At 43.1% G+C, this 10,481-nt stretch overlaps 1 pseudogene; it reads left to right on the plus strand.

Annotated features, from left to right (window-relative positions):
• Positions 1 to 3,025: 3,025 nt before the first annotated feature.
• LOC105082235 (regulator of nonsense transcripts 1-like) lies at positions 3,026 to 4,504 on the plus strand (annotated as a pseudogene).
• Positions 4,505 to 10,481: the final 5,977 nt, after the last annotated feature.

A 10,481-nucleotide genomic window follows, 5' to 3' on the forward strand; every position in this document is an offset into this window, starting at 1 on the left:
CAAACTTAGTTGTGCTTTTAGATATTATAAAAAATATCTTATAAACAACATTCAGATAGCTCTTTTCATACATTCTTACAATTTCTTTCTATCTAATGGAGTTACAGTTAATGGAATTATGGTTTTGTTCAGATCAGTTTAATTCTACTATCTTGGTATTCATTCTCCATTTGTCTCATATGTTATTTGTTCATTGTTCATTTATTTCTACTGCCTTTTGTGCTTGCAGAATAATTCTTATTATTCAATTTTATGTATTTTATTGACTTTTAGCAATAATTTTGTGTGTATGTGTCCACTGTGTGTGTTGTAGTGGTTACCCTACAGACAGCCATACACACACTTAACACAGTCTCAATTCAAATACAATTATACTATTTAAAGAACAATCCAAAAAAAATATAATGGTATAATTTCATTTAATTCCCACTCAAGACCTTGTATATTAGCCATGTTTTCATATTCTACAAATCCCACATCTATTAATATTGTTTTTGCTTTAAACATTCAATAGTCTTTTAAAGAACTTCAGCAATCTCACGAGCCTAAAAAGACTAAAATTAAGAGTTCAAAGGCATAAAGACAGCCAGGACCTAAGAGGCCACGATTCTAGAGAGAAGAGTTCAAAAAACTGAGTCCAGTAGTTTGAACCAGTTTCCCCTTGAGGCATTTGCCAATTTGTAAGTAGAGCTGGCAGAGAAGCTACAACGCAGGGCAGAAAGTAGCTGCTAGGAGTTTGAGAAACCACTCAGGATTTTTGGCCAGTTTCATGGTTCTGGAGAGATTAAAAAATGGGATTAAAGGGCCACCAGAAGGATGGGGTTCTGATAAAACCCCCAAGGGCTCAATTGGACACCACAAAATTTATAGTCTAAGGTTGTGGTTAAACCAGAAAAAAACCAGCCTTACAAAGAATGGAACTCAGCTGTGAATCAGCTCAACCCGTTTGAATTAAAGTAATCCATGCCTTCTCTAATTGCTTGCCGTAAACTAAAGAACTCCTCTCTAGGGAAAGACGTTTCAAGAACCGCGAAAATTTTTACACATACTTTTATTAAGTCAATAAAAAATTTACCAGGTATGCAAACTGAAAGACAGAAAAGGTAGAAAGGTAAAAACTAATAGGTAAAAGGCAGAAAACTAAAAGGGGCAAAAAGGCAGCCAAACTCAGGCCCAGGTGATTCAGAAACTGGTTTTTAGAAAAAGCCTTTAAAATAACTGTGGTAACAGATTACAAGAGGGAGAAATCAACCAGAAAACTGGAATTTATATCAAAAGAATAAAATAGAAATTCTAAAACTAAAAAAAAAACAGTATCTTAAATCAGGAATTCAATGGAGGCCACCTCACATCCCCCAGAATAAGTAAAATCAAAGCAACGTACTTACAGCAGGAGACGGTGGTTCCTGCAGGTGTCGTGAGCGACGCGACGGGTGGCCACGAGGGCAGCAAGGACAGCCCTGAGTGTGTGGCCCCAGGGAAAGTGGCTCGAAACCAGGCCGACGACCTTCCGCAGCAGCGGCCTTTGAGCTCTGGCCTTGGGGAGGAAAGGCGCAGGCCAAGATGCCGGATCTACATCTCCGCCCACCGAAAGGCTCACGTGCTGTGAGGAGGCGGAACCACGAGCCTGGAGGCATACGTGCCCAGCTCTCGCATGCGCACCTTCCTGCACTAGGAGGAGGCGAATCTGCTGGGCTTTGACCTGCAGGGCCCCAAGTTCGAATTTACTGAGGTCATCCTCCCTGGCCGGACGCAGACACCCCCTACCCGACCAGTGCCCCTGGAGGGAGCAGCTCTGGAGGCCGGGTTTGTGTGGGCGCTGCAGGAGGATAGCTGGACTCGCAGGTGGGCGCTTCCGCACCACGCTGCAGAACCGTATGAGGCTGTGGGCGTGGCCAAGAGCAGCCAATTGTCTGGAGAGTTAAACTTAAAAGAGGATGAAGACAATACCTGTTACAGGAAGGATCTCCCCATACAAGCCTGCAGTTAGTGAGGAATGTAGGATCTGGCTTGCACGGTTTACTGTGATACCAGCAAGAAGTGGTTCTATAGGTCATGTTAATGCTTCTACCAGCCACATCGTAAATCACCTCTGAGAGCAAAATGCAAAAAGGCGACTCTGCATAGCATGGACTGTGGAGGAAAAGGTCCAGGAGTGTTACAACTGCGGCTGCGTCAGGGCCTCCTTCCTGGCTTCATTCCTGCGGAAGCCACCCGGGTCGTGGGGCTGCTTTGCAGGCAGCCCCACACCAGTCAGAGCAGCATCAAGTTAGTCAACTGGGATGGCTGACATGGCAGCACCTGATCCAGGACCACTGCTTCCTGTCCTGCTTGGTCATCATGCCCTCTGAGCAGGAACACCTGTGAGCTCGCAGATTACCAGCAAGTAGATGAGCCAGCTGGAGCAGCTCTAGAATGAAAATCCTTCCACCACCTTGGAGGACCTGGAGAAGCCAGTGGTGACAAGGGGCCCCAGCACATGAACGTGGTATGAGGACTCTTATCAGTAACAGGAGATATTTGGCCCTCTGGTCAACCTGGAAGCCAACTACCGTAAGAAACTGAAAGAGTCCCAGACTCAAGGTAACATCACTGTCAGGTGGGACCTAGGCCATAACAAGAAGAGAATTGCCTTCTTCACTTTGCCCAAGACTGACTCTGGCAATCAGTATTTAGTAATAACTTGGTTAAGAAACATGTGGCTCATGCAGGGGCATAGGATTTGCCTGTGGTTCAAAGGGGACCTGGTGCCCCTGTCGAAAAGGATGGGCCAACGTCATCAGAGTCCCTGATAACTATGGCAACAAGCTCACCACTGAGCTGCAGAGCAGTGTGGGCACACTGTGGAGAGACTCTTAACTTCCGGGTGGATTTCATGTGGAAGTCAGCCTCATTTGACATGCTGCAGAGTGTTGAAAACATCTGCTGTGGAAGAAACCTCCAGGGGCAGGCTACATTTACCGTAAACTGCTAGGTGTGATAAAAAAAAGTGACAGCTGCCCAAACACTTCACAGCACCAGGGCTCCTTGACTGCCACCACTCTCAGGCTGACTCCCTGAAGACCGTGCTGCAGAGGCTGCTGAGCCAAATCAGGGGACCACCAGGCACACGGAAGATGGTCCCCTCAGCCAGTCATCTACCATCTGGCTCAGCAGGGTGCTGGTCCTGTGCTGCAGCCATGGCTCAGCTGACCAAGGAGATCCACAGACCTGGTTGGAAGTCCTGTAGCTCTGCCCCAAGGCAGAGCGTCAAAGTCATTGATTCCCCACTGTCATTGCTGACCTCACACAACCAGACATGGCACATGGGTAGCGATGCAGAGCTCCAGAAACTGCAGTAGCTGAAAGACAGGAATGGGGAACTGTCGTCTGTGCACCAGAGGCACACTACAGAAAGGCTGCTGCTCATGAGCGCAGATGTCATCGGCTGCATGTGTGGGTGACCAAGGCTTGCCAAGATGCATTTCCACTTCTTTTTAATGGATGAAGTCACTCAGGCTGCTGAGCCCCAGAGGGCATGGTCCCTGTGTCCTAGGAGCCAAGCAGCTGATCCTCGTGGGTGATCACTGCCAGCTGGACCCCGTGGTGATGTGCAGGAAGGCAGCCAAGGCTGGGCTGGCCCAGTCACTCTTTGAGCACCTGGTGGGGCTAGGCATTCATCCCGTTTGTTGCATCTGCCTCTGGTCCAGTATCTGATATATCCTTCATTCAGTGCCTTCCTGTCCCACATCTTCTACAGAGGCGCTTGTCAGAACAGCAGTGGGTTGTATGAACATGTTCTGTGTGACCCAGGGCCAGGAGGAGATCATCAGTTCAGGCTCCTACCTAACAGGACAGAGGCTGCAAACAAAGAAAAGATCATGATAAAGCTACTGAAGACAGGTGCCAAGCTGGGCCAGATTGCCATCATCATGTCCATCATCATGTCCTATGAGGATCAATGCTCCTCCAGAGCAGTACATGCAGTTCAGTGACTCCCTGCCCACCAGGCCCTACCAGGAGGTGGAGACTGGCAGCATGACTGTTATCTCAGGGGCTCGAGAACAATTTTGTCGTCTTCTCCTGTATGTGGGAAAATAAGCACCAAAGCATTGGATTTTTTAAACAACCCCAGCTACCCCACCGTGGCCCTGACCAGAGCATGATATGGGCAACACAAAGATCCTGTCCAAGCAGCCGCTCTGGAACTACCTGCTGAATTACAACCACCTGCTGGGGGTTAGGGGTGGGACCTAGGTGAGGGCTGTACAATTTGCAGGAGAGCCTCATACAGTTCAGCAGGCCCAGGAACCTAGTCAGGAGGAGAGGGAGTTGGGGGAGGAGAGAGCAGAACATAGGTCCTGCCACGGAGGACTGCCTACCAGCCAGCCCCACCATCTCTGCTGCCAAGCAGGCCCAGAACTCAAAGTGTCCATACCTGGGTCTGCAACCAGGGTGGAGCAAGGAAGACCCTCATCTCAGAGGAGTCCTTTCCTCTATTCTTTTCTTTTTCTCTTTTATTTAAAGGGAACTACATTTTAGCAGGAAAAAAAAAAACCAAAACTTCACATTTCTGTGCCCAGGCAGGCTCCTTGCAGGTGACAGCTGTGCTAAGCAGTGCCCCACGGAGGTGTGCTATCCACACCGGCTCTGAAACCACAGGCGTCACACTGCCTCTGCTCTAAGAGGGTTTCCATTTAAAGAAAATACATGTTTGGGAGGCTTCTATTTGCTTTTTAGTCTTTCAAAGAAGTACTGAAATACTTTCCTAAATTTGTCTCCCAAATCTTAGTGGTAGACCTGGGTGATGTGAGTAGCTTCCAGAAATGAAGTTTAAACAAACCAAACAAGTAGAGATTAGGATAAACACCTGTGATACAATTGCAAGAAGAATTTTTGTTTTCAGTTTTAGCTTCCAGTGGCTTCTCCCTGCACATCAGGGTGGTGAGGGAGCAGCATTCGGGGCCAGGCAACTCCATTCTCCCTGGGACTCTGGGAAGCAAAGTGCTTCTCAGGGGCAGTGGGCTCACTCTTCACTCACTGCCCCCCATCCCCAATAGGGGACTCAGGCTAGTCTGCCAGGAAGGTGGCTATTTCCTGGGCAGTGGCCTCTTCCTGCGGGGTCCTTCCTGAGGATTTGGCAGAAGGCAGCAGCCAAGAGGGCCCATCCCTACCCCTAGTGGGGCACCCACAGCCCCTATGGACAGTTAGACACGCTGAGCTCCATGCCCTCCTTGTTGCCTGCCGAAGTCCCTCTACCCATGGATGCAGTTTCCATAAGGTAGAGTTACTTCTGCTTTGGGGGAAAAGGATTAAGTTTCAGAAATAATTTGGTCCTGAGCAGAAGAAGCTTAGAGGAATTTGTCACTTTGGCAAGTAGAGGGGTCATCCTCCTGGGTTTGCGTAGCTGAGCGCGCCAGACCCGAGCTCCTCATGCACCGAAGCTGGGACATTCATCTCCCTAGTGACCACCTAGCTGGGGACTATCCTCTGCCTACCCAAGCTCTGGTGATCCTAACCTCCCCAGATTCCCCTTTCCAGTGCATCTGACACTGGCCCTTATCCCAAAGACTCCAGATTCCAGCTTATACATGGGAGAGATGGAGACACACAGGCCACTGTTCTTCTGGCAAGGATGCTGACTTACTACCAGTGCTGTAGGGCTTTGGCCCCCTTTCTTTGGTAGGCAGTATAGAGGCATGCTTTTGCCTCCTCTCCGTGCTGTTTTCTTTGTTCTCCACTTTCATAGCAGTGGTTACTCTTGAGTTTTCTAAATTGAGGAGCAGCTGTACCACACAATGTAACTTTTGATTTTTGGCCAATTTGTTCTAAGCTCTTTTGTCATCAATAAAATCTTAATAAGAAACAAAAAAATTACTTATAACAATGACAAGGTTGTAAGTGACAATGACAAAGTAGAGTAACTAGGATTCTTATACTTTGTTAGTGAATATACAAAATGGTAAAAAAACAACAACAACAACAAAAAAACACTTTGGAAAAAGATCTGACAGTTTATTATAAAACTAAATGCATTTTTACCTATGATCCAGCAAGTCCATTCTCAAATATTCAAGAAAGAGAAATGAACAATCACAAAAAGAAATGTACAAGGATACTCACAGCAGCTTTGTCATAGTAGCTCAAAACTGGTCAGTTCAATTGTCTGTCAAGAGAACAGATTAAAAATAAATTGTGAACTATCCATACAATGGAACAATCCTCAAAAATAAAAGAGAATAAGCTACTGTTTTGGGGTTGAACTATATCCTCCAAAAAGACATGATGAAGTCCTAACCCCGAAGTATCTCACAATGTGACCTTACTTGGAAATGAGGGTTTTATAGAGGTAATTAAGTTAAAATGAGGTCATTAGGGTGGGCTGTAATCCAATATGACTGGTATCCTTATGAAAAGGGGAAATTTGGACACAGAGACAGACACACAGAGGAAGACGACATGAAGATACACAGTAAGAAGACATTATCCGCCTGTCATGAGGCATCTTTGAGCCAAGGAATGCCAAAGGTTGCTGACCAACACCGAAAGCTGGAAGAAGCAAGGATGACTTCTCCTCCAGAACCATCAGAGAGAGCAAGGCTCTGCCAATGCCTTGATTTCATCCTCTAGTCTCCAGAACTGTGAGACAATAAATTTCTGTTGTTTTAAGCCACTCAATGTTTGATACTTTTTTACAGCCGCCCTAGGAAATTAATACAACTGCTAATATAGTTAACAACATGCATCTCAAAAGCATCATGTTGTGTAAAAAAGCCTTACATAAAAGATACATACTGTATGATTCACTTTATATGAAGATCTAGAACAGGCAAAACTAACCTGTGGTGGAAAAAAAATTAGAATAGTGCTTGCTTATGGGTGTGGAAGTTGGGACTGGCTGGGAAGGGGCTTGGCTGATGATAATGTTCTATTCTTGGTAGAGGGTTGGGTTGCACAAGTGTTTGCATTTATCAAAACTCAGTAAGTGAATATTTAAGATTTGTACATTTCATTGTATATAAATTCTACCTCAAAAAAAAAAAAACTACTATCAACAAATACTGAATTCTAGCTAATGGTATGCATGCTGAGGTATTTAGAAGAAAGTGTAGTGATGTCTACATTTTATTTTGAAATGCATTAAAGAGTAAGTGGACTGATGAATGTACAGGCAGATGGTTAGGCAGATACATAATAATGCAAGTATAATGTGATATTAATGACAGAATCTAGTTGGTGGACATCTGGCTGTTTAATGTGAAATTCTTTCAACTCTTCAGTGTGTCTGAATATTTTTTATAATAAAATTTTACAGAAAAGAAAGAATCCAATAAAGGAATTTAGCAGAAAATTAGACATAGCTAGAGAGAGGTTTAGTCAGGCTGAAGTGTAGAATTTTAAAAAGAATTAAAAATATGGAAAGGGACAGAAGTAATTCTAGACTCAGGAATAAAGACTGACACAGGTATAATTGGAGTTCTAGAGGCAAAGAAGAAGGAGAATGCACTAGACGCAGTTCTTACAAAGATAATTTTTGAGAATTTTTCAAAGCAGGTAAAAGACTTCAAGCCACAAGTTACTACAATGAACCTCAAGCATTTTCTTTGAATACAAAGGAAAATAAAACTAGGTACGTCTTGTTAAACTGTTGAAAAACAAAGATAAAAACCCCTTAAAGCATTCAGAGGAGCAACAATAAGATGGAGAACTGACTTCTCAGTGGAATGGCATCTTTAAAATGAGGCACATGGCGAGAGCTGGCATTTACTGGGCTCCTATTACATGCTGGGCTCTGGGCTAAACCCTTTAAAAACATCGTCCCATTTAATCCTCATACTCTCCCATGAGGTAAACTAATATCCCCATTTTCATAAAAAGAAATTGAGGATTGGAAAAGTTAATTATTTGCATGAAGTCAGACAGCTGAGCAGTAGTAAAGATTTCAATTTTATTCTGACAGACTCCAAACATATTCATCTTATATATTATGCTTCCTCCCATATTATAAGTGTTTTGGTTATTTTTCTGTACTCCTGTGCATCTGCCAAAGCTCCAGATCTCAGCATTCCCTGATACGGCAATCCCCCTGCCAAGTTTTGTAGTGGCTATGAAAATATGCTTGGGGTTAATACTGAAAAAGGAGAGAGGAAGAGAGAAACTGAATGTGGTAGGCCACTAGTATCTAATAATGGATAACAAGGATACAGATCACATTATTGTATGGTACTGAAGCACTGACTGTAGAGAGAATGCATTTAATTGGCATCTTTTATTTGAATACAGTATATCTAGTCTCCCATTTTGACACTGTAGTAGATGACTGAAATGCTACCTTCTGTCTTGTTAGCACCCTAATGTAGGAGTGTATATTATTAGAGGAAATTGACAAGGTGACGAGCTGTCACTTTAGCTAACAGAATATCCTATTTTTAATGAATATTATTTCATAAGGAAATGTGCTGATGACAGCTTACTTCAGTGGAAACTGGTGATGCATAACCTTTTTGCTAGACAACATTATATCAATAGTGACTATACCTAAAACACTATGCTAGATAATAGAAATGAATTTGCAAGAATAATTTTAATAAATAAATACACAGAGTAAGCAAACGTATTTTTGATATACTGTGTTAACATATATATAGAGAACATTTTATGGGGAATATATTTTTATGACAAGATAGTAATTTATATCACAGTAATATTTTGTTTTTATATATTTTTAAGCCTGTGTTAAGATATAAGAATGCGTCTTCAGAATAAATTTACACATGTGTAGATGAGTGTACAAATGTGTGTGTGTGTATATATATATAATATATATATATATTATATATATATATATATATTATATACTGACATGCATACAGATGAAAAATTCCTCAGTCAGTACTTACATAAATTATATCCAATCTGGCATGTAAGCAGTGAAACCCCACTGATTACTACAATTAGGAGAGCTAAACTAGTTCTATTATTTTTATTTTGTAATCTTGGGAAAGTCCTTTAATCTCCTATTTAAGATGACTTTACTTATCAGTTAAAAATGAAGAAAATAATATTGCCCTACATAATTCACAAGGTGGTCAGGAGGCTTTTAAAAGAGTTAATGTGTATGAAAGAAACACGATACTACAAAAAGATATTATACTTAGGTATATAAGTATGTATTATTACATTATATGTAACATATATATTAAATACAATTACATATATAAATAAAAGTATCATGATGTGGCCTGAATTTGTCTAGGAGTCATCCACTTATGAGTTCAAATAAGGCCATGTTAACAATGATAGCTGAATTTCACTACTCCACTGCCCATATGTTAATGAAGCCACCTCAAAATATGACCCAGCTTGATCTAGGAGAGCGAGGAGGAGTGGAGTTTTAGGAGCTCATAGATGGTCTTCGCATGTTCCATGTTCTCTTGCTCACTAACTCGTTCATGAAGACAGCAGAGGTCCTTGCAGGGACACTCTGCAGCGCACCTGCCCAACGGCAAGAACAACATCTACATCCCGGCACCATCCTCCAGTGGCCACAAAGTGGTCAGTGTCCAAAGAGCCAGAGTGCAGCTGTGCTCCTTCTCTTCACACAAAGAGAGAAAATGCCTGTCACACTGGTAATTTCCAAGTCACTCTTGTTACACTGGCAAGAAGCTGTATTTCTAAGTGCCATCTGTTCGTTCCTGCAGGACCCTGTCAGGAGTTTACACTTATAGCTAAAGTCGAAGGCAGGCAATGCTGTTTTTGCCATTCTTTCCAACCTCTCCCTTTGCTTTCTCCCTATATATGCAAGCCCTTGTCTCATTTTCCTTTAACCAAAAAATATTTTTAAGTGGTATCCTGTCTGGCATATTTCACTAGTTTCCAATACATGGCTAGAAACATCTGAAATCCAATTGGGAGCACTTCACGCTACTGCTACTCGTTGCTGTGTAACAGACTGCTCCGAATTTCAGTGACCCATAACATTAATCATGTTTTGCTTGTCACTGTTCTGTAGGTTGGCTGGGTGGAAGCCTTGCTGGTCTTACTGAGCTTACTCACATAGCTGAAGTCAGCTGAGTTCACTGGGGCTAAGCTCAGCAGGGGAACTGGGGTGGCTGGGCCCCCTGCTTTCCTCATAGTTTCTGGTCACTTAGTAGTCTAGGCTAGGATTCCTTTAACAGCAACAAGAGTGTACCAAAAGAACAAAGAAGAAGCTGCCAGGCCTTTTAAAACCCAGCTTCTCAAATGCACCGCACCATATCCACAGAGTTCTGTTGATCAAAGTATATCACAAGGCCAGCCCAGATTCAAGGAGAAATGGACTGTGTACTTCTTCATGAGAGACATGCACATAGAGAGATGATAAGGATTGCCAGAGAGTCATCTCTGAAGACAAACAACTACCCTCCAGCCTCTGGTCACAACAACACACGTCCCTTGCACATGCAAAATACACTATCTGCCTCTGAAGACCGCAAAAGTCTTGTTTAATTACAGTAACAGCT

The sequence above is a fragment of the Camelus bactrianus genome, chromosome 3, assembly GCF_048773025.1.
Source record: "Camelus bactrianus isolate YW-2024 breed Bactrian camel chromosome 3, ASM4877302v1, whole genome shotgun sequence".
NCBI lineage: Eukaryota > Metazoa > Chordata > Mammalia > Artiodactyla > Camelidae > Camelus > Camelus bactrianus.